This window comes from Siphateles boraxobius, unplaced genomic scaffold (assembly GCF_051911475.1).
Source record: "Siphateles boraxobius isolate OS27281-9 unplaced genomic scaffold, OSU_SipBor_1 19, whole genome shotgun sequence".
In the NCBI taxonomy this organism is placed as follows: Eukaryota; Metazoa; Chordata; class Actinopteri; order Cypriniformes; family Leuciscidae; genus Siphateles; species Siphateles boraxobius.
Window position 1 is genome coordinate 3,976,445 of NW_027508799.1, and position 19,000 is coordinate 3,995,444.

Genomic DNA, 19,000 nt, shown 5'->3' on the forward strand with positions numbered 1-19,000 from the left:
TGAGAGTGCCAATTTCACCGCCACGTCAGCAGTTGCGCATCACCTCTGTTTTTCCCCTCCCTAACGCTCTCCCAACTGAGCTATTTCAGCCAGGTACTTGTGCGGTTTAGCCAGCATGGATGTATGGGAGACCGCCCGTCATTTTCGAGAAGAGCAGAGCGAAGGTCACAGAGAGAAAATCAGTGGCCCGTACGGGGATCGAACCCGCGACCTTGGCGTTATTAGCACCACGCTCTAACCAACTGAGCTAACCGGCCTCTCTCTGGCACATTTTATCCCCAATTGCTCAGAGATATCCTGGTTGCCCTAATCAGGCTGAAGAGATTAACAGCAAAGCCTAATAATGGGCTCGTCCGGGATTTGAACCCGGGACCTCTCGCACCCTAAGCGAGAATCATACACTTAGACCAACGAGCCGAAATATACATCCTCCCTGCTGCTGTCGGGCCGCAAACATTTCAGCTTCCATGGCTTAAAGCGCAATTTTTTGATTAAATCAACAATTAAAAGGTAGCCAGTGCAAAGTTTCCAGCACAGAGGAAATGGGGCCTCTTTTTTTGTGGTCATTGGAAATCACGCTGCAGGACCTGCACACGAATAATGAGAAGCTTACTTACAGGAGCCTGGTCTGCAACACTGGACCCAGTTGATGTTGCAGGAGCAGAGGCAGCACTTGGCTGGACAGAAGGCTGTGGAGGAGACTGCAGAGGAGGCTGAACAGGGCGCAGAGGAGGAGACTGCAGAGGAGGCTGGGCAGGGCGCAGAGGAGGAGACTGCAGAGGAGGCTGGGCAGGGCGCAGAGGAGGAGACTGCAGAGGAGGCTGGGCAGGGTGCAGAGGAGGAGACTGCAGAGGAGGCTGGGCAGGGCGCTGCAGTCCTGTGGGTGGCTGTAGTGAGGATGGTCTTGGTGCAGAGGGACAGGGGTTGAAAGCCTTGCTGGAAAGATGGGAGTTGCTCTTTCCAGTGGACAGGAAGCTCTGCAGGTGACTGGGACACCTGGCCAGGGGTCCACAATGCTGGAGGAGCAGGATAAGGGGCAGGAGCAGGGGCAGTAGCATGAGCCGGGGCAGGAGCAGGGCCTCTCGAGCCTGCAGTGGCTGGAGAAAAAAGAAAAAACTTACCCACTTACTGGGTTTGGCTGGAGACAAAATCTTTTGTGCCAGCTGTGAAGCATATAAATGCTTCCCCCGCGCCAACAGGGCCTTCACATTGGTCGCCAGCAGTGGGCTGTTCTTTGTGGCAGTAGGTGGAGGAGGAACAGACACAGTGGCAGTGGGCACAGCAGCAGTGAGGACAGATGCAGTGGGCACAGTGGTGGTGGGCACATGGGCTGGAGCCTGCCTCTTCAGCACGTATGCTTTGAAAAGGGCCATATTGGTGTTAGGCCTGGCCTTTGCCTTCTTCAGGTAGGTGATGAGAGCCTGGGCCTCCTTGCTTGGGTTCTCATACACCTCCTTCATTGACCTACCCTTAAAATCCCCAAACTCCACCATCAGACATCCAGAGTCTCCTGTCCTCTGGGCCTCCTGCAGCATGGCCTGTTTTATATGATACACCTCCACAGCCTCGCCTACCTCCCTGATCTGCGAGGTGTATCTGAGGAACAGGTGTTGGTTGTCAGACAGCGGGTTGTCCCTCTCCTCCTCCCCCAAAATGCTGCTGACCAGATAGCAGGCATACCCCAGTGAGTTCTCCAGCAGCCACAGGAACCTCTGACCCTGGTGTTTCCCAAACTGGATCTTGCATTGAGCCAGAACCAGGAACTGGTCTCCAGGATTCCCTCCATTCTGCCTCACAAAGGCAGTGGCCTCAGCCAGGACCTCCTCCTTACACCTGGCCCTCCCTGCCAACACGATCTTCCTCCTATTGGCCTCCTCAGTTGGCCCCATAAGGAGTCGACCCTCAGAGGTTCTTCGTAAAACCGGGTATGCATACATAATCTGAAAGGACACAGGCATAAACAGAACGTTACATAGCTGTCATATTCCAACTGAAAGTATTTTACTACAGCATTTCTTTTATGTAATTAATTATTATAATATTATAATAATTAATGATTATTATTATTATGAGCATAAGCATTATTGTTTTTTATACAACTGTGAATCACTTTGAATTGCCTTGTGTACAAATTGTAAATAGTGTGATGAACTTATTAATAAGAAAATAAATAACACTTCTTGGTACAATCTTGCTGGTATCATGCCATGTATCATGTATCATGGTAAAGTTGCAGGTTCACATGTACAGAAGAAAACGTGTGCTATTACTCGCTAGCTAGCTTTATTGGCATGTTTAATTGTCTAAAAACAAACACTGTTTATTAATAAATAATGATCGATTATACAGTCGTGAAGAATAGACTTACCTGTTGCAAAGATGACGATAATTACTACTGATGACGACTACTTCCTGCTCAGCTACTGTTCGGACGCTCTCGCTTACTGCTCCGCGCTTTGCTCTATCGCTTTTATATTTCTATATTTTATCTCCTTTTATCACCTAATTTTAACTTCAGCAAATCAGCACAGTGCTCAAACGCTTGGATTACTACAAAAAAAAAGCAGAATTATTTTATTCGACCAGCCTCCCACTGAAAGCTTACATTCCGGGGAAGAGAAAACACAACTGCCTACATTCATAAGGATAAGAAAATGCCTCCTCTGGAATCTACTTGCTGCTCCAACTGCCACAGACTTTTACAAAGGATTGCAATTCTTGAAACAAAGTTAATTGCGGGACCACCAAACCAGACGGAACACACAACAGAGCTTCGTCATGGACGTCCTCAGCATACAGCCGGTGAGTCCCATGAATCTAGTGCTTCTCGACCGGCCATACTGAGTGTAGAGAAACAAGCCGATCGTTTTACTAATCGATGGCACAAACAGGGTGCGAGACCCAAAGGCACTCGAGACATCAGATTGTCACGAGCATCACATATTACTGCAGTAGCATCCTTTACCCCAGATACGGCTCTGACAAGGACTGCAAACACTGGTCTCCTACCACCGCCTATACATCTTGAGAACAGATTTGAAGTATTAATGAATGAGGAATCCCCAAATTTGATGAATGTGATCGCACACAGACAGAATCAGCCAGTAGCTAACACTGATGCTAACTGGGGCTCAAGGTCGAGCAGACAGCGGCACTCAGCTCACAGTGCAGCCGAGCCCAGGACTCTGATAGTGGGCGACTCCGTAATCAGAAACATTAATAGCAGGGATACAACAACGTGCTGCCTTCCACAAGCAACAACTTCTGATGTAAACAGGGAACTTCAGAACATTCTGATGAAACATAAGACTGCAAATCGACTCATCATTCATGTGGGGAAGAATGATATTCATAAAGAGCAGTCGGAACTTCTTAAAAAGGATTTCAATGAACTTTTTGAAACACTTAAAAGACTGAAAGTTCAAACATTCATCAGTGGACCACTCCCAGCAAGAGGAACAAACAGGTTTTCACGGTTGCTTGGGCTTAATACATGGCTGCAAAAAACCTGCAATATAAAAGGAGTGAACTTTATTGACAACTTCAATCTTTTCTGGAGTCAGAGGCAACTGTTTCAACAGGATGGCCACCACCCAAACAAACTTGGTTCAAGAGTGCTAAAGGACAATATCTACTTCTCCCTCTGTCATCCTTCTGCAATGTGTGCCAATCCACTCAACCTGAATGGCACACACACACCTGGATACAGTATGAATGACCACAGGACATGCGGTTGACACATCACACAAGGACAGTGATAACACCACTCAGCCACAACAACCTCTGCTCACGGACACAATCTCAGCTGAGCCCTGCCCACAGAGCTCACCACAGACAGACTGTGACATACCAGCACTGCTCCAAGATACAGCACCCATAGACAACTTTCTGGAAAACAGCCAGGGAAACCAGGACAGCATATTACAGCCTCCAATAACACCAGAGCAAAAATCCCTCTCACCGGAAACATTATCACTCTCTCCAGCATCTCCACTTCTGTGCTTCTCAGAGAAAATGGAACAACTGGTGCATGCTGGAACTAGACTATCCCACTCTTTTGCTGCGAGCTCCCAGATACCAACCAAAAAACGCCAGGCCCCACAACCACCAAAGCCTGCGGGCCCAGCTCGCCCTCCCCCTCCCCCTCCCCCTCCCCCTCCCCCTCCCCCTCCTCCTCCTCCTCCCCCTCCTCCTGTGAGAGCTCTTCGGCCTCTGCCACAGTGCCAGGGCCCACACCCTCCTCCAGCGGCTCGAGGTGAACCAAAAACAACTGATACCAGCTCTCAGTGATATGTGTCGGGTCCCCGCTATGATAACAATAACTTTCTCAAATGTTTACAGAACAAGCGGGAACCCAGTGTGCCTGTATCTTTTTCTATTGCTGTTTGATTACATGATAGAAAGTCTAAGGCCTTCAAAAGCCGTACAGGAAACCCATCTAATCTGGTGCCTATTACACGATATACCAAGATTGCTGTGGGGACAAAAAGTAAGACGGTTAAGTTAGCACTTTTAAACATCCGCTCACTTAAAAATAAATCACTTTTAGTCAACGACTTAATAACCACATACAACCTGGATTTTATGTTGCTAAATGAAACTTGGCTAGAAGAAAGTTGCAGTGCAACAGTCCTCAATGAAACAGCCCCTCCTAACTTTACTTGTATGAGTGTCTGCAGAGCTGTCAGAAGAGGCGGAGGTTTAGCTGCTCTTTATAAAGATGTCTATCAATGTAAGCAAATATCATTTGGGAATTACCCGTCTTTCGAGTATCTGGGTATTGTGTTAAAAGGTGCTCCACGCATTTTACTTATCATTGTTTACAGGCCTCCAAAATACTCCCCAGCTTTTGCTGAGAACTTAACAGAACTGTTATCAACAATTTCCTCAGAGTTTGACTGCTTTGCCATTGCTGGAGATTTAACATTCACATAGATAATGCAGAAAACAATATGGCAAAAGAAATCAAAACTGTTTTAAAAACTTTTGATCTGACTCAGCATGTACATGGACCCACACATAATCGTGGACACACTCTAGATTTACTTATCAGTAAGGGTCTAAACATTTCATCAATTGTTATTAAGGATGTAGCACTGTCTGATCATTTTTGTATTTTCTTTGATATATTGATCTCTCCTGCCATTGAAGCTAGATCTGTGTCTGTCAAGAAGAGATGCTTAAATGAGAACACTAGTGTACTATTTATGAAGGCTATATCTTTAACACCAAGCATATCTGCTGACTCTGTTGATTTTCTCCTTGATTCTTTTAACTCAAAAGTTAAGAGTGTAATTGATGATATTGCTCCTGTGAAACTCAGGAAGAAGAGTGTCAGACAAAAAGCACCTTGGAGAAACTCAACAGCAGTGGAAAATATGAAAAGACAATGCAGAAAAGCAGAGCGCATGTGGCGGAAGACAAAACTTGTAGTCCATTATAACATCTACAAAGACAGCATCCATGCTTTCAATAAGGAACTAAGCAAAGCTAGACAGACTTTTTCTCGAATATTATAAACAGCAATATAAACAACACGCGCACTCTTTTTGCTACTGTAGAGAGACTGACAACCCCCCCAAGCCAGATTCCCAGTGAAATGCTCTCAGTGAGAAAGTGCAGTGAGTTTACTTCTTTCTTCTCTGAGAAAATCAATAATATCAGAAAGGTGATCAGCTCATCCTTGAGTTGCGCTGGGGTCAGGCAGATCAGACAACAGCACGAGAAAGTAGCCACTATGTCTGATTTCGAAGAAATTGATGGCAAAATTTTTGAAGAAACCGTACAGCAACTAAAAACATCAACCTGCGCCCTTGACGCACTTCCCACATCTTTTTTCAAAAATGTGTTACACAGCTTAGAAGCAGATCTCCTGGAAGTGGTAAATGCCTCACTTCTCTCTGGGAGTTTTCCGACCTCCCTGAAAACTGCTGTCGTCAAGCCCCTCCTGAAAAAGAGCAATCTGGATAAGACCATATTAAACAACTATAGACCGATATCAAATCTTCCTTTCATAGGCAAGATCATTGAAAAAGTTGTCTTCAATCAGCTGAACAAATTCTTAAGCTCGAATGGATACTTTGACCATTTTCAATCTGGTTTCCGACCGCACCACAGTACAGAGGCCGCGCTCATAAAGATAATAAATGATATTCGCTTAAATACTGATACAGGCAAATTATCAGTGCTGGTACTACTCGACCTCAGTGCTGCATTTGACACTGTCGATCACAAAATACTTCTTGACAGGCTGGAAAACTGGGTCGGGCTTTCTGGGATAGTCCTAAAATGGTTCAGGTCATACTTAGGAGGCAGAGGTTATTATGTGAGTATAGGAGACCATAAGTCTGAGTGGACATCCATGACATGCGGAGTCCCTCAAGGCTCAATTCTTGCGCCACTCCTATTCAACCTGTACATGCTCCCAATGAGCCAAATAATGAGAAAGAACCAAATCGCTTACCATAGCTATGCAGACGACACAGCTCTACTTATCCCTATCGCCTAACGATTACAGCCCCATTGACTCCCTTTGCCAATGCATTGATGAAGTAAACAATTGGATGTGCCAAAACTTTCTTCAGTTAAACAAATACAAAACTGAAGTCATTGCGTTTGGAAACAAAGATGGGTGTGTCTCTAGAGTCAGACCTTAGTTTCAGTAGTCATGTCAAAGGAATAACTAAATCAGCATATTATCACCTGAAAAATATTGCAAGAATTAGATGCTTTGTTTCCAGTCAAGACTTAGAAAAACTTGTGCATGCTTTCATCACCAGTAGGGTGGATTATTGTAATGGGCTTCTCACTGGCCTTCCCAAAAAGACCATAAGACAGTTGCAGCTCATACAGAACGCTGCTGCTAGGATTCTGAGCAGAACCAGAAAATATGAACACATCACACCAGTCCTCAGGTCTTTACACTGGCTGCCAGTTACATTTAGGATTGATTTTAAAGTATTATTACTGGTATATAAATCATTCAATGGCCTAGGATATGCTCAGTGAATATAAACCCAACAGATCACTCAGATCATTAGGATCACATCGGCTAGAAATACCAAGGGTTCACTCTAAGCATGGCGAGTCTGCTTTTAGCTACTATGCCAGCCGCAGCTGGAACCAGCTTCCAGAAGAGATCAGATGTGTTCCTACAGTAGTCACATTCAAATCCAGACTCAAAACACATCTGTTTAACTGTGCATTTACGGAATGAGCACTGTGCCACTGTTCGTCCGACTGTTTGCACTGTATTTTATTTTATGTTTTAATTATTCTGATTTCATTTGATTATTTCTGTATTTTATCTTTTATTCCAAACTGTTTTAATTATTCTGATTTCTTTTGATTATTTTAATTTCTTCTATGTAAAGCACTTTGAATTACCATTGTGTATGAAATGTGCTATATAAATAAACTTGCCTTGCCTTGCCTTGCCTAATAATAGCGGTCGCCGATTGGTCAAAAGTAAGCCACAGGAGCAGAGCCAGGAGAGAAACGCGATTGGTCAAAAGTAAGCCACAGGAGAGAAAGGCGATTGGTCAAAAGTAAGCCACAGGAGAGAAACACGATTGGTCAAAAGTAAGCCACAGGAGAGAACGCGATTGGTCAAAAGTAAGCCACAGCAGAGAAACACGATTGGCTCACGTGGGCTTACTTTGGGCTTAATTTGGCTCAATCGGTAGGAAGCAGTAGGCGCAAGGGAGAGGTAGTGGGATCGATGCCTGCATTCTCCAGTGCTGTCCATCCTTTTTACGCCCCCCTTCAAGGGGCACTACCTATATGAGCTCTTGCGGCTCAGTGCTGCCGAAAAAGTTTTTTCGAACGAGGTACTGCACACATTCCTGGCAAAAGCAGGTCCCACCGAGATTTGAACTCGGATCGCTGGATTCAGAGCCCAGAGTGCTAACCATTACACCATGGAACCTTGGCGTGTGTCAACTTTTCCCATGAGCAGCAGGATTTAAGTCATTGAGTCCAGAAGCACGATAGCAAGGATTTAAGTCATTGAGTCCAGAAGCACGATAGCAAGGAGCAAATGAAGCCTTTGCTTTTTAAGCCCATGTTTCCCCAATTCCGACTCGGTTTGAGAGTGCCAATTTCACCGCCACGTCAGCAGTTGCGCATCACCTCTGTTTTTTCCCTCCCTTCCGCAAAGCACCTAAAAAGGTTCCACCGAGATTTGAACTCGGATCGCTGGATTCAAAGCACAATTTTTTGATTAAATCTACAATTAAAAGGTAGCCAGTGCAAAGTTGCCAGCAGAGAGGAAATGCGTCCTGTTTTTTTGTGGTCATTGGAAATCACGCTGCAGCACCTGCACACGTGCTAGGGATCGCGCATCGTCTTTGTCTTTGAGAGCGATGGACACCTTCTCTCCATCATCGAGGGGAATTAGCTCAAATGGTAGAGCGCTTGCTTAGCATGCGAGAAGTAGCAGGATCGATGCCTGCATTCTCCAGGGCTGTCCATCCTTTTTGCACCCCCCCTTCAAGGGGCACTACCTAGATGAGCTCTTGCGGCTCAGTGCTGCCGAAAAAGTTTTTTTGAACGAGGTACTGCACACATTCCTGGAAAAGCAGGTCCCACCGAGATTTGAACTCGGATCGCCGGATTCAAAGCCCAGAGTGCTAACCATTACACCATGGAACAAACACACCCTGATAGCTGGCTGTCTGAGAGGCAGATAGCGATGAGGTTAGGTGGAATCAGGTAGATAAGAGCTGGCATTTGGTCAATAGACCGCCTCGACTCAGAGAGGCGGACGTGGTTCCTCTGCCGAAACCCGGGATTGAACCAGGGCCCTTTAGATCTTCAGTCTAACGCTCTCCCGACTGAGCTATTTCGGCCAGGTAGTTGTGAGGTCTAGCCAGCAGCCATGTCTGGGACACCGCCAGTCATTTTCGAGAAGAGCAGAGCGAAGGTCCCAGAGAGAAAATGAGTTGCCCGTACTGGGATTGAACCCTTGACCTTGGCACTATTAGCACCACGCTCTAACCAACTGAGCTAACCGGCCTCTCTCTGGCTCATTTTATCCCCAATTTCTCAGAAATATCCTGGTTGCCCTAATCAGACTGGAGAGATTAAAAGCAAAGCCTGATAATGGGCTCGTCCGGGATTTGAACCCGGGACCTCTCGGGATTCAAGAGATTTAAGTCATTGAGTCCAAAAGCACGATAGCAAGGAGCAAATGAAGCCTTTGCTTTTTAAGCCCATGTTTCCCCAATTCCGACTCGGTTTGAGAGTGCCAATTTCACCGCCACGTCAGCAGTTGCGCATCACCTCTGTTTCTTCCCTCCCTTCCGCAAAGAACCTAAAAAGGTTCCACCGAGATTTGAACTCGGATTTCTGGATTCAAAGCCCAGAGTGCTTATCATTACACCATGGAACCAACACACTCTGCTAGCTGGCTGTCTGAGAGGCAGATAGCGATGAGGCTAGGTGGAATCAGGTAGACTAAAAGAGGCGGACGTGGTTCCTCTGCCGAAACCCGGTATTGAACCAGGGACCTTTAGATCTTCATTCTAACGCTCTCCCAACTGAGCTATTTCAGCCAGATACTTGTATGGTTTAGCCAGCAGCGATGTCTGGGAGACCGCCCGTCATTTTCGAGAAGAGCAGAGCGAAGGTCCCAGAGAGAAAATGAGTGGCCCGTACGGGGATGAAAACCCGCCACCTTGGCGTTATTAGCACCACGCTCTAAGCAACTGAGCTAACCGGCCTCTCTATCTGGCACATTTTATCCCCAATTGCTCACAAATATCCTGGTTGCCCTAATCAGGCTGAAGAGATTAAAAGCAAAGCCTAATAATGGGCTCGTCTGGGATTTGAACCCGGGACCTCTCGCACCCTAAGCGAGAATCATACCCCTAGACCAACGAGCCGAAACATACATCCTCCCTGCTGCTGCCGGGCCGCAAACATTTCAGCTTCCATGGCTTAAAGCGCAATTTTTTGATTAAATCTACTATTAAAAGGTAGCCAGTGCAAAGTTTCCAGCACAGAGGAAATGCGGCCTCTTTTTTTGTGGTCATTGGAAATCACGCTGCAGGACCTGCACACGAATAATGAGAAGCTTACTTACAGGAGCCTGGTCTGCAACACTGGACCCAGTTGATGTTGCAGGAGCAGAGGCAGCACTTGGCTGGACAGAAGGCTGTGGAGGAGACTGCAGAGGAGGCTGAGCAGGGCGCAGAGGAGGAGACTGCAGAGGGGCTGGGCAGGGCGCAGAGGAGGAGACTGCAGAGGAGGCTGGGCAGGCCGCAGAGGAGGAGACTGCAGAGGAGGCTGGGCAGGGCGCTGCAGTCCTGTGGGTGGCTGTAGTGAGGATGGTCCTGGTGCAGAGGGACAGGGGTTGAAGGCCTTGCTGGAAAGATTGGAGTTGCTCTTTCCAGTGGACAGGAAGCTCTGCAGGCGACTGGGACACCTGGCCAGGGGTCCACAATGCTGGAGGAGCAGGATCAGGGGCAGGAGCAGGGGCAGTAGCACGAGCCGGGGCAGGAGCAGGGCCTCTCGAGCCTGCAGTGGCTGGAGAAAAAAGAAAAACTTACCCACTTACAGGGTTTGGCTGGAGACTAAATCTTTTGTGCCAGCTGTGAAGCAAATAAATGCTTCCCCGCGCCAACAGGGCCTACACATTGGTCGCCAGCAGTGGCCTGTTCTTAGTGGCAGTAGGTGGAGGAGGAACAGACACAGTGGCAGTGGGCACAGCATCAGTGAGGACAGATGCAGTGGGCACAGTGGTGGTGGGCACGTGGGCTGGAGTAATGTATATAATAATGTAATGAATGACACAAAAAAATACTAAATTAACAACAACAAAAAAATGGTTTAAGGAGGATATAGCTTAATTAGCGGTCGGCTAATTATCTTGACAGTAGTGGCATGTTTTTTACTGTATATCATGGTAAAGTTGCAGGTTCACATGTACAGAATAAAACGTGTGCTATTACACGCTAGCTAGCTTTATTGGCATGTTTAATTGTCCAAAAACAAACACTGTTTATGAATGAATAATGATCGATTATACAGTCGTGTAGAATAGACTTACCTGTTGGAAAGATTGCAAAGATGACGATAATAATAGCGGTCGCCGATTGGTCAAAAGTAAGCCACAGGAGCAGAGCCAGGAGAGAAACGCGATTGGTCAAAAGTAAGCCACAGGAGAGAAAGGCGATTGGTCAAAAGTAAGCCACAGGAGAGAAAAACGATTGGTCAAAAGTAAGCCACAGGAGAGAACGCGATTGGTCAAAAGTAAGCCACAGCAGAGAAACACGATTGGCTCACGTGGGCTTACTTTGGGCTTACTTTGGCTCAATCGGTAGGAAGCAGTAGGCGCAAGCGAGAGGTAGTGGGATCGATGCCTGCATTCTCCAGTGCTGTCCATCCTTTTTACGCCCCCCTTCAAGGGGCACTACCTAGATGAGCTCTTGCGGCTCAGTGCTGCCGAAAATGTTTTTTCGAACGAGGTACTGCACACATTCCTGGCAAATGCAGGTCCCACCGAGATTTGAACTCGGATCTACAATTAAAAGGTAGCCAGTGATCGCACCTCGTCTTTGTCTTTGAGAGCGATGGACACCTCCTCTCCATCATCGAGGGGAATTAGCTCAAATGGTAGAGCGCTCGCTTAGCATGCGAGAGGTAGCGGGATTGATGCCTGCATTCTCCAGTGCTGTCCGTCCTTTTTACGCCCCCCTTCAAGAGGCACTACCTAGATGAGCTCTTGCGGCTCAGTGCTGCCGAAAAAGTTTTTTCGAACGAGGTACTGCACACATTCCTGGCAAAAGCAGGTCCCACCGAGATTTGAACTCGGATCGCTGGATTCAGAGCCAAGAGTGCAAACCATTACACCATGGAACCTTGGCGTGTGTCAACTTTTCCCATGAGCAGGAGAGATTTAAGTCATTGAGTCCAAAAGCACGATAGCAAGGAGCAAATGAAGCCTTTGCTTTTTAAGCCCATGTTTCCCCAATTCCGACTCTGTTTGAGATTGCCAATTTCACTGCCACGTCAGCAGTTGCGCATCACCTCTGCTTTTTCCCACCCTTCCGCAAAGAACCTAAAAAGGTTCTACCGAGATTGGAACTTGGATCGCTGGATTCAAAGCCCAAAGTGCTAACCATTACACCATGGAACCAACACTTCCTGATAGCTGGCTGTCTGAGAGGCAGATAGGTATGAGGCTAGGTGGAATCAGGTAGACTAAAAGAGGCGGACGTGGTTCCTCTGCCGAAACCTGGGATATAAATATCCTGGTTGCCCTAATCAGGCTGAAGAGATTAAAAGCAAAGCCTAATAATGGGCTCATCCGGGATTTGAACCAGGGACCTCTCGCACCCTAAGCGAGAATCATACCCCTATACCAATGAGCCGAAACATACATCCTCCCTGCTGCTGCCGAGCCGCAAACATTTCAGCTTGCATGGCTTAAAGCGCAATTTTTTGATTAAATCTACAATTAAAAGGTAGCCAGTGCAAAGTTTCCAGCACAGAGGAAATGCGGCCTCTTTTTTTGTGGTCATTGGAAATCACGCTGCAGCACCTGCACACGAATAATGAGAAGCTTACTTACAGGAGCCTGGTCTGCAACACTGGACCCAGTTGATGTTGCAGGAGCAGAGGCAGCACTTGGCTGGACAGAAGGCTGTGGAGGAGACTGCAGAGGAGGCTGAACAGGGCGCAGAGGAGGAGACTGCAGAGGAGGCTGGGCAGGGCGCAGAGGAGGAGACTGCAGAGGAGGCTGGGCAGGGCGCTGCAGTCCTGTGGGTGGCTGTAGTGAGGATGGTCCTGGTGCAGAGGGACAGGGGTTGAAGGCCTTGCTGGAAAGATGGAAGTTGCTCTTTCCAGTGGACAGGAAGCTCTGCAGGCGACTGGGACACCTGGCCAGGGGTCCACAATGCTGGTGGAGCAGGATAAGGGGCCGGAGCAGGGGCAGTAGCACGAGCCGGGGCAGGAGCAGGGCCTCTCGAGCCTGCAGTGGCTGGAGCGTAAAAAAACACAACAAAATTATCTTATTGTTTTAGACTTTCACTGCATGACTTTCTCAGCTCTGCTGGACAGCTACTGCGATTACAAGGTTTACTGCAAAGCATGTATGATTAGTAGAGAGATGACAAGATGATGAAAAGATGGAAGGAAGCAGTGAAAATCATCCCGTTTTTCATCCAAGCACCATTAGAAGAAATACAAGAAGAAAAAAAGATGGGATCAGCCAAGTGTGAAGCGAAGCAGACCAAACACTACAACAGCCACTTATTCCAAGGGGAGTGGGGGAAGTGTGAGATGACAAGAATGAGCTTTAGTCAATGATTACGATAAAAAATGAAATAAAACCTTTTACATACACCTTTAAATTATCTTTTTTCCTTTGAGGATGTTCACTCAAAGAGTGAATGTAGATTGACACCTGAGAAGTGCCATTCCTCTGTGTTGTGAAATAAAATAATATGTCATTTAAAAAATACTGTTTTGTTTTATTTGTAATTGTTTGTAAAATATTGGTTAAGATTTACATACCTTGATGAAGTTGTTCCTCAGCTTGCGAGGCTACAGTTGCCATCTCCAGGTCATCTTCCTCCTCAAAAAAATCCGTAGCAGCAGAGTCTGTAAAATAACATAAAACACTAAGCACATGTCACCAACACACTTGTATGCGTTAAGTGATACTCACCACATGTAAAGAGCTGTCTCCGGGCTGTGGACTCAGACGCAGGTGGTACACGTGGTCCTGCAGCTGTTGAACACGTATTTTCGTTAGACATATATACTGCATAATATATACTGTAATGATTTTAAAGCTTGCAAATCACTTACAGGGTTTGGCTGGAGACAAAATCTTTTGTGCCAGCTGTGAAGCAGATAAATGCTTCCCCCACGCCAACAGGGCCTTCACATTGGTCGCCAGCAGTGGGCTGTTCTTAGTGGCAGTAGGTGGAGGAGGAACAGACACAGTGGCAGTGGGCACAGCAGCAGTGAGGACAGATGCAGTGAGCACAGTGGTGGTGGGCACGTGGGCTAGAGCCTGCCTCTTCAGCACGTATGGTTTGAAAAGGGCCATATTGGTGTTAGGCCTGGCCTTTGCCTTCTTCAGGTAGGTGATGAGAGCCTGGGCCTCCTTGCTTGGGTCCTCATACACCTCCTTCATTGACCTACCCTTAAAATCCCCAAACTCCACCATCAGACATCCAGAGTCTCCTGTCCTCTGGGCCTCCTGCAGCATGACCTGTTTTTTTCTGATACACCTCTACAGCCTCGCCTACCTCCCTGATCTGCGAGGTGTATCTGAGGAACAGGTGTTTGTTGTCCGACAGCGGGTTGTCCCTCTCCTCCTCCCCCAAAACGCTGCTGACCAGATAGCAGGCATACCACAGTGAGTTCTTCAGCAGCCACAGGAACCTCTGACCCTGGTGTTTCCCAAACTGGATCTTGCAGTGAGCCAGAACCAGGAACTGGTCTCCAGGATTCCCTCCATTCTGCCTCACAAAGGCAGTGGCCTCAGCCAGGACCTCCTCTTTACACCTGGCCCTCCCTGCCAACACGATCTTCCTCCTATTGGCCTCCTCAGTTGGCCCCATAAGGAGTCGACCCTCAGAGGTTCTTCGTAAAACCGGGTATGCATACATAATCTGAAAGGACACAGGCATAAACAGAACGTTACATAGCTGTCATATTCCAACTGAAAGTATTTTACTACAGCATTTTTTTATGTAATTAATTATTATAATATTATAATAATTAATGATTATTATTATTATGAGCATAAGCATTATTGTTTTTTATACAACTGTGAATCACTTTGAATTGCCTTGTGTACAAATTGTAAATAGTGTGATGAACTAATTAATAAGAAAATAAATAACACTTCTTGGTACAATCTTGCTGGTATCATGCCATGCTTAAATCGTTTTGTTTTGTTTAGCTTTTGTGGCAGAGATTACTAAGAAACACCAAATATAACATAAAGGCGTTTATGACAATTCATAATAATATGATCATCAAACAGATCTAAAACTTAAAATGGTATATCAAATCGTTTTGGTATATCTTTTATAACATAGTTGAGAATCATTTGTTGAAACAAAAAAAACACTTGTATTTGCCTATTCATGTCTTTTTAAATATGTATAACATAGTATTTAAAAAGTTAACATAAATATGAATACTGGTGTATAACATAGTATAGTATAACATATATGAATTAAACTTTTTTTTTAAAGGTTTTAGTAAAAATCTTCTTGTGCTCAAAATAATGTAATGAATGACAAAAATGAGGATGGAGGAATCGAATGAAAGCTTTTTTATACATTGGAATACTTGATCACTCGAGCGTCACTTCATAGCGTCATCAGCAGCGCTCACAGGATCTGCCCTCATGTTGTTGCAGTTTGTTTATTTAAGAAATTCATAATAAATAATAATAAAGCAAGATACCCTGTTGAAATATGTGTAATGTGTGGTTTATATAAACTGCAAAGGTAAAGTATACTTTAAAACAGATTGTGACCGATGTGAAGGGGGAGGAGAATGTATACGTGCGTCACGTTTAGTCAATAAAACACTTCCGCATAGGATACACCTGTGTATCCTCGTTAATGACTCCTCTGAAAGCCTCCTCACTCCTCGATCCTCGCCTCCTCGCGGTGCAATTAGATAATTGAGATGTCCTTCAAGATGGCTGAGCTCGATCGGTTTCCGGGTCATAGGATGGAGGACAGAGGAACGAGGAGACGAGGAGGGATATTGAGAAGCACCCTATGTTTCCCCAATTCCGACTCGGTTTGAGAGTGCCAATTTCACCGCCACGTCAGCAGTTGCGCATCACCTCTGTTTTTTCCCTCCCTTCCGCGAAGAACCTAAAAAGGTTCTACCGAGATTTGAACTCGGATCGCTGGATTCAAAGCCCAGAGTGCTAACCATTACACCATGGAACCAACACACCCTCCCAGCTGTCTGTCTGAGAGTCAGATAGCGATGAGGCTAGGTGGAATCAGGTAGCCTAAAGGAGGCGGGCGTGGTTCCTCTGCCGAAACCCGAGATTGAACCAGGGACCTTTAGATCTTCAGTCTAACATTCTCCCAACTGAGCTATTTCGGCCAGGTACTTGTGCTGTTTAGCCTGGCAAATGAAGGTCCCACCGAGATTTGAATTCGGATCACTGGATTCAGAGCCCAGAGTGCGAACCCTTACACCATGGAACCTCGGCGTGTGTCAACTTTTCCCATGTGGTGCAGAGATGTAAGTCATTCAGTCCAGAAGCGCGATAGCAAGGAGCAAAAGAAGCCTTTGCTTTTTAAGCCCATGTTTCCCCAATTCCGACTCGGTTTGAGAGTGCCAATTTCACCGCCACGTCAGCAGTTGCGCATCACCTCTGTTTTTCCCCTCCCTTCCGCAAAGATCCTAAAAGGTTCCACCGAGATTTTAACTCGAATCGCTGGATTCAAAGCCCAGAGTGCTAACTATTACACCATGGAACCAAAACACCCTGCTAACTGGCTGTCTGAGAGGTGGAATCAGGTAGACTAAAAGAGGCGGAGGTTGTTCCTCTGCCGAAACCCGGGATTGAACCAGGGACCTTTAAATCTTCAGTCTAACGCTCTCCCAACTGAGCTATTTCTGCCAGGTACTTGTGTGGTTTAGCCAGCATGGATGTATGGGAGACCGCCCGTCATTTTCGAGAAGACACAGCGAAGGTCACAGAGAGAAAATCAGTGGCCCGTACGGGGATGGAACCCGCGACCTTGGCGTTATTAGCACCACGCTCTAACCAACTGAGCTAACCGGCCTCTCTCTGGCACATTTTATCCCCAATTGCTCAGAGATATCCTGGTTGCCCTAATCAGGCTGAAGAGATTAACAGCAAAGCCTAATAATGGGCTCGTCCGGGATTTGAACCCGGGACCTCTCGCACCCTAAGCGAGAATCATACCCCTAGACCAACGAGCCGAAATATACATCCTCCCTGCTGCTGTCGGGCCGCAAACATTTCAGCTTCCATGGCTTAAAGCGCAATTTTTTGAATAAATCAACAATTAAAAGGTAGCCAGTGCAAAGTTTCCAGCACAGAGGAAATGGGGCCTCTTTTTTTGTGGTCATTGGAAATCACGCTGCAGGACCTGCACACGAATAATGAGAAGCTTACTTACAGGAGCCTGGTCTGCAACACTGGACCCAGTTGATGTTGCAGGAGCAGAGGCAGCACTTGGCTGGACAGAAGGCTGTGGAGGAGACTGCAGAGGAGGCTGAGCAGGGCGCAGAGGAGGAGACAGCAGAGGAGGCTGGGCAGGGCGCAGAGGAGGAGACTGCAGAGGAGGCTGGGCAGGGCGCAGAGGAGGAGACTGCAGAGGAGGCTGGGCAGGGTGCAGAGGAGGAGACTGCAGAGGAGGCTGGGCAGGGCGCTGCAGTCCTGTGGGTGGCTGTAGTGAGGATGGTCTTGGTGCAGAGGGACAGGGGTTGAAAGCCTTGCTGGAAAGATGGGAGTTGCTCTTTCCAGTCGACAGGAAGCTCTGCAGGCGACTGGGACACCTGGCCAGGGGTCCACAATGCTGGAGGAGCAGGATAAGGGGCAGGAGCAGGGGCAGTAGCACGAGCCGGGGCAGGAGCAGGGCCTCTCGAGCCTGCAGTGGCTGGAGAAAAAAGAAAAAACTTACCCACTTACAGGGTTTGGCTGGAGACAAAATCTTTTGTGCCAGCTGTGAAGCAAATAAATGCTTCCCCCGCGCCAACAGGGCCTTCACATTGGTCGCCAGCAGTGGGCTGTTCTTAGTGGCAGTAGGTGGAGGAGGAACAGACACAGTGGCAGTGGGCACAGCAGCAGTGAGGACAGATGCAGTGGGCACAGTGGCGGTGGGCACGTGGGCTGGAGCCTGCCTCTTCAGCACGTATGGTTTGAAAAGGGCCATATTGGTGTTAGGCCCGGCCTTTGCCTTCTTCAGGTAGGTGATGAGAGCCTGGACCTCCTTGCTTGGGTCCTCATACACCTCCTTTATTGACCTACCCTTAAAATCCCCAAACTCCACCATCAGACACCAAGAGTCTCCTGTCCTGTGGGCATCCTGCAGCATGGCCTGTTTTTTTCTGATACACCTCTACAGCCTCGCCTACCTCCCTGATCTGCGAGGTGTATCTGAGGAACAGGTGTTTGTTGTCCGACAGCGGGTTGTCCCTCTCCTCCTCCCCCAAAATGCTGCTGACCAGATAGCCGGCATACCACAGTGAGTTCTTCAGCAGCCACAGGAACCTCTGACCCTGGTGTTTCCCAAACTGGATCTTGCAGTGAGCCAGAACCAGGAACTGGTCTCCAGGATTCCCTCCATTCTGCCTCACAAAGGCAGTGGCCTCAGCCAAGACCTCCTCTTTACACCTGGCCCTCCCTGCCAACACGATCTTCCTCCTATTGGCCTCCTCAGTTGGCCCCATAAGGAGTCGACCCTCAGAGGTTCTTCGTAAAACCGGGTATGCATACATAATCTGAAAGGACACAGGCATAAACAGAACGTTACATAGCTGTCATATTCCAACTGAAAGTATTTTACTACAGCATTTTTTTTATGTAATTAATTATTATAATATTATAATAATTAATGATTATTATTATTATGAGCATAAGCATTATTGTTTTTTATACAACTGTGAATCACTTTGAATTGCCTTGTGTACAAATTGTAAATAGTGTGATGAACTAATTAATAAGAAAATAAATAACACTTCTTGGTACAATCTTGCTGGTATCATGCCATGCTTAAATCGTTTTGTTTTGTTTAGCTTTTGTGGCAGAGATTACTAAGAAACACCAAATATAACATAAAGGCGTTTATGACAATTCATAATAATATGATCATCAAACAGATCTAAAACTTAAAATGGTATATCAAATCGTTTTGGTATATCTTTTATAACATAGTTGAGAATCATTTGTTGAAACAAAAAAACACTTGTTTTTGCCTATTCATGTCTTTTTAAATATGTATAACATAGTATTTAAAAAGATAACATAAATATG

General features: G+C 46.6%; 10 non-coding genes across 10 annotated transcripts; all 10 read right to left on the bottom strand.

The window, feature by feature from the left end:
• Nucleotides 1-183: 183 nt before the first annotated feature.
• On the bottom strand, nucleotides 184-257 carry trnai-aau (transfer RNA isoleucine (anticodon AAU)). The gene has a single exon. It is a non-coding gene; the product is annotated as a tRNA-Ile (tRNA).
• An 88-nt stretch (nucleotides 258-345) lies between these two features.
• On the bottom strand, nucleotides 346-417 carry trnap-agg (transfer RNA proline (anticodon AGG)). The gene has a single exon. It is a non-coding gene; the product is annotated as a tRNA-Pro (tRNA).
• Nucleotides 418-7,855: 7,438 nt separating this feature from the next.
• Nucleotides 7,856-7,927, bottom strand: trnaq-cug (transfer RNA glutamine (anticodon CUG)). The gene has a single exon. It is a non-coding gene; the product is annotated as a tRNA-Gln (tRNA).
• Nucleotides 7,928-8,776: 849 nt separating this feature from the next.
• Nucleotides 8,777-8,849, bottom strand: trnaf-gaa (transfer RNA phenylalanine (anticodon GAA)). Its single transcript has one exon. It is a non-coding gene; the product is annotated as a tRNA-Phe (tRNA).
• A 470-nt stretch (nucleotides 8,850-9,319) lies between these two features.
• Nucleotides 9,320-9,391, bottom strand: trnaq-uug (transfer RNA glutamine (anticodon UUG)). The gene has a single exon. It is a non-coding gene; the product is annotated as a tRNA-Gln (tRNA).
• Nucleotides 9,392-9,812: 421 nt separating this feature from the next.
• On the bottom strand, nucleotides 9,813-9,884 carry trnap-agg (transfer RNA proline (anticodon AGG)). The gene has a single exon. It is a non-coding gene; the product is annotated as a tRNA-Pro (tRNA).
• Nucleotides 9,885-15,860: 5,976 nt separating this feature from the next.
• On the bottom strand, nucleotides 15,861-15,932 carry trnaq-uug (transfer RNA glutamine (anticodon UUG)). The gene has a single exon. It is a non-coding gene; the product is annotated as a tRNA-Gln (tRNA).
• A 613-nt stretch (nucleotides 15,933-16,545) lies between these two features.
• trnaf-gaa (transfer RNA phenylalanine (anticodon GAA)) lies at nucleotides 16,546-16,618 on the bottom strand. The gene has a single exon. It is a non-coding gene; the product is annotated as a tRNA-Phe (tRNA).
• Nucleotides 16,619-16,710: 92 nt separating this feature from the next.
• trnai-aau (transfer RNA isoleucine (anticodon AAU)) lies at nucleotides 16,711-16,784 on the bottom strand. Its single transcript has one exon. It is a non-coding gene; the product is annotated as a tRNA-Ile (tRNA).
• An 88-nt stretch (nucleotides 16,785-16,872) lies between these two features.
• Nucleotides 16,873-16,944, bottom strand: trnap-agg (transfer RNA proline (anticodon AGG)). Its single transcript has one exon. It is a non-coding gene; the product is annotated as a tRNA-Pro (tRNA).
• Between the last annotated feature and the right edge of the window lie 2,056 nt (nucleotides 16,945-19,000).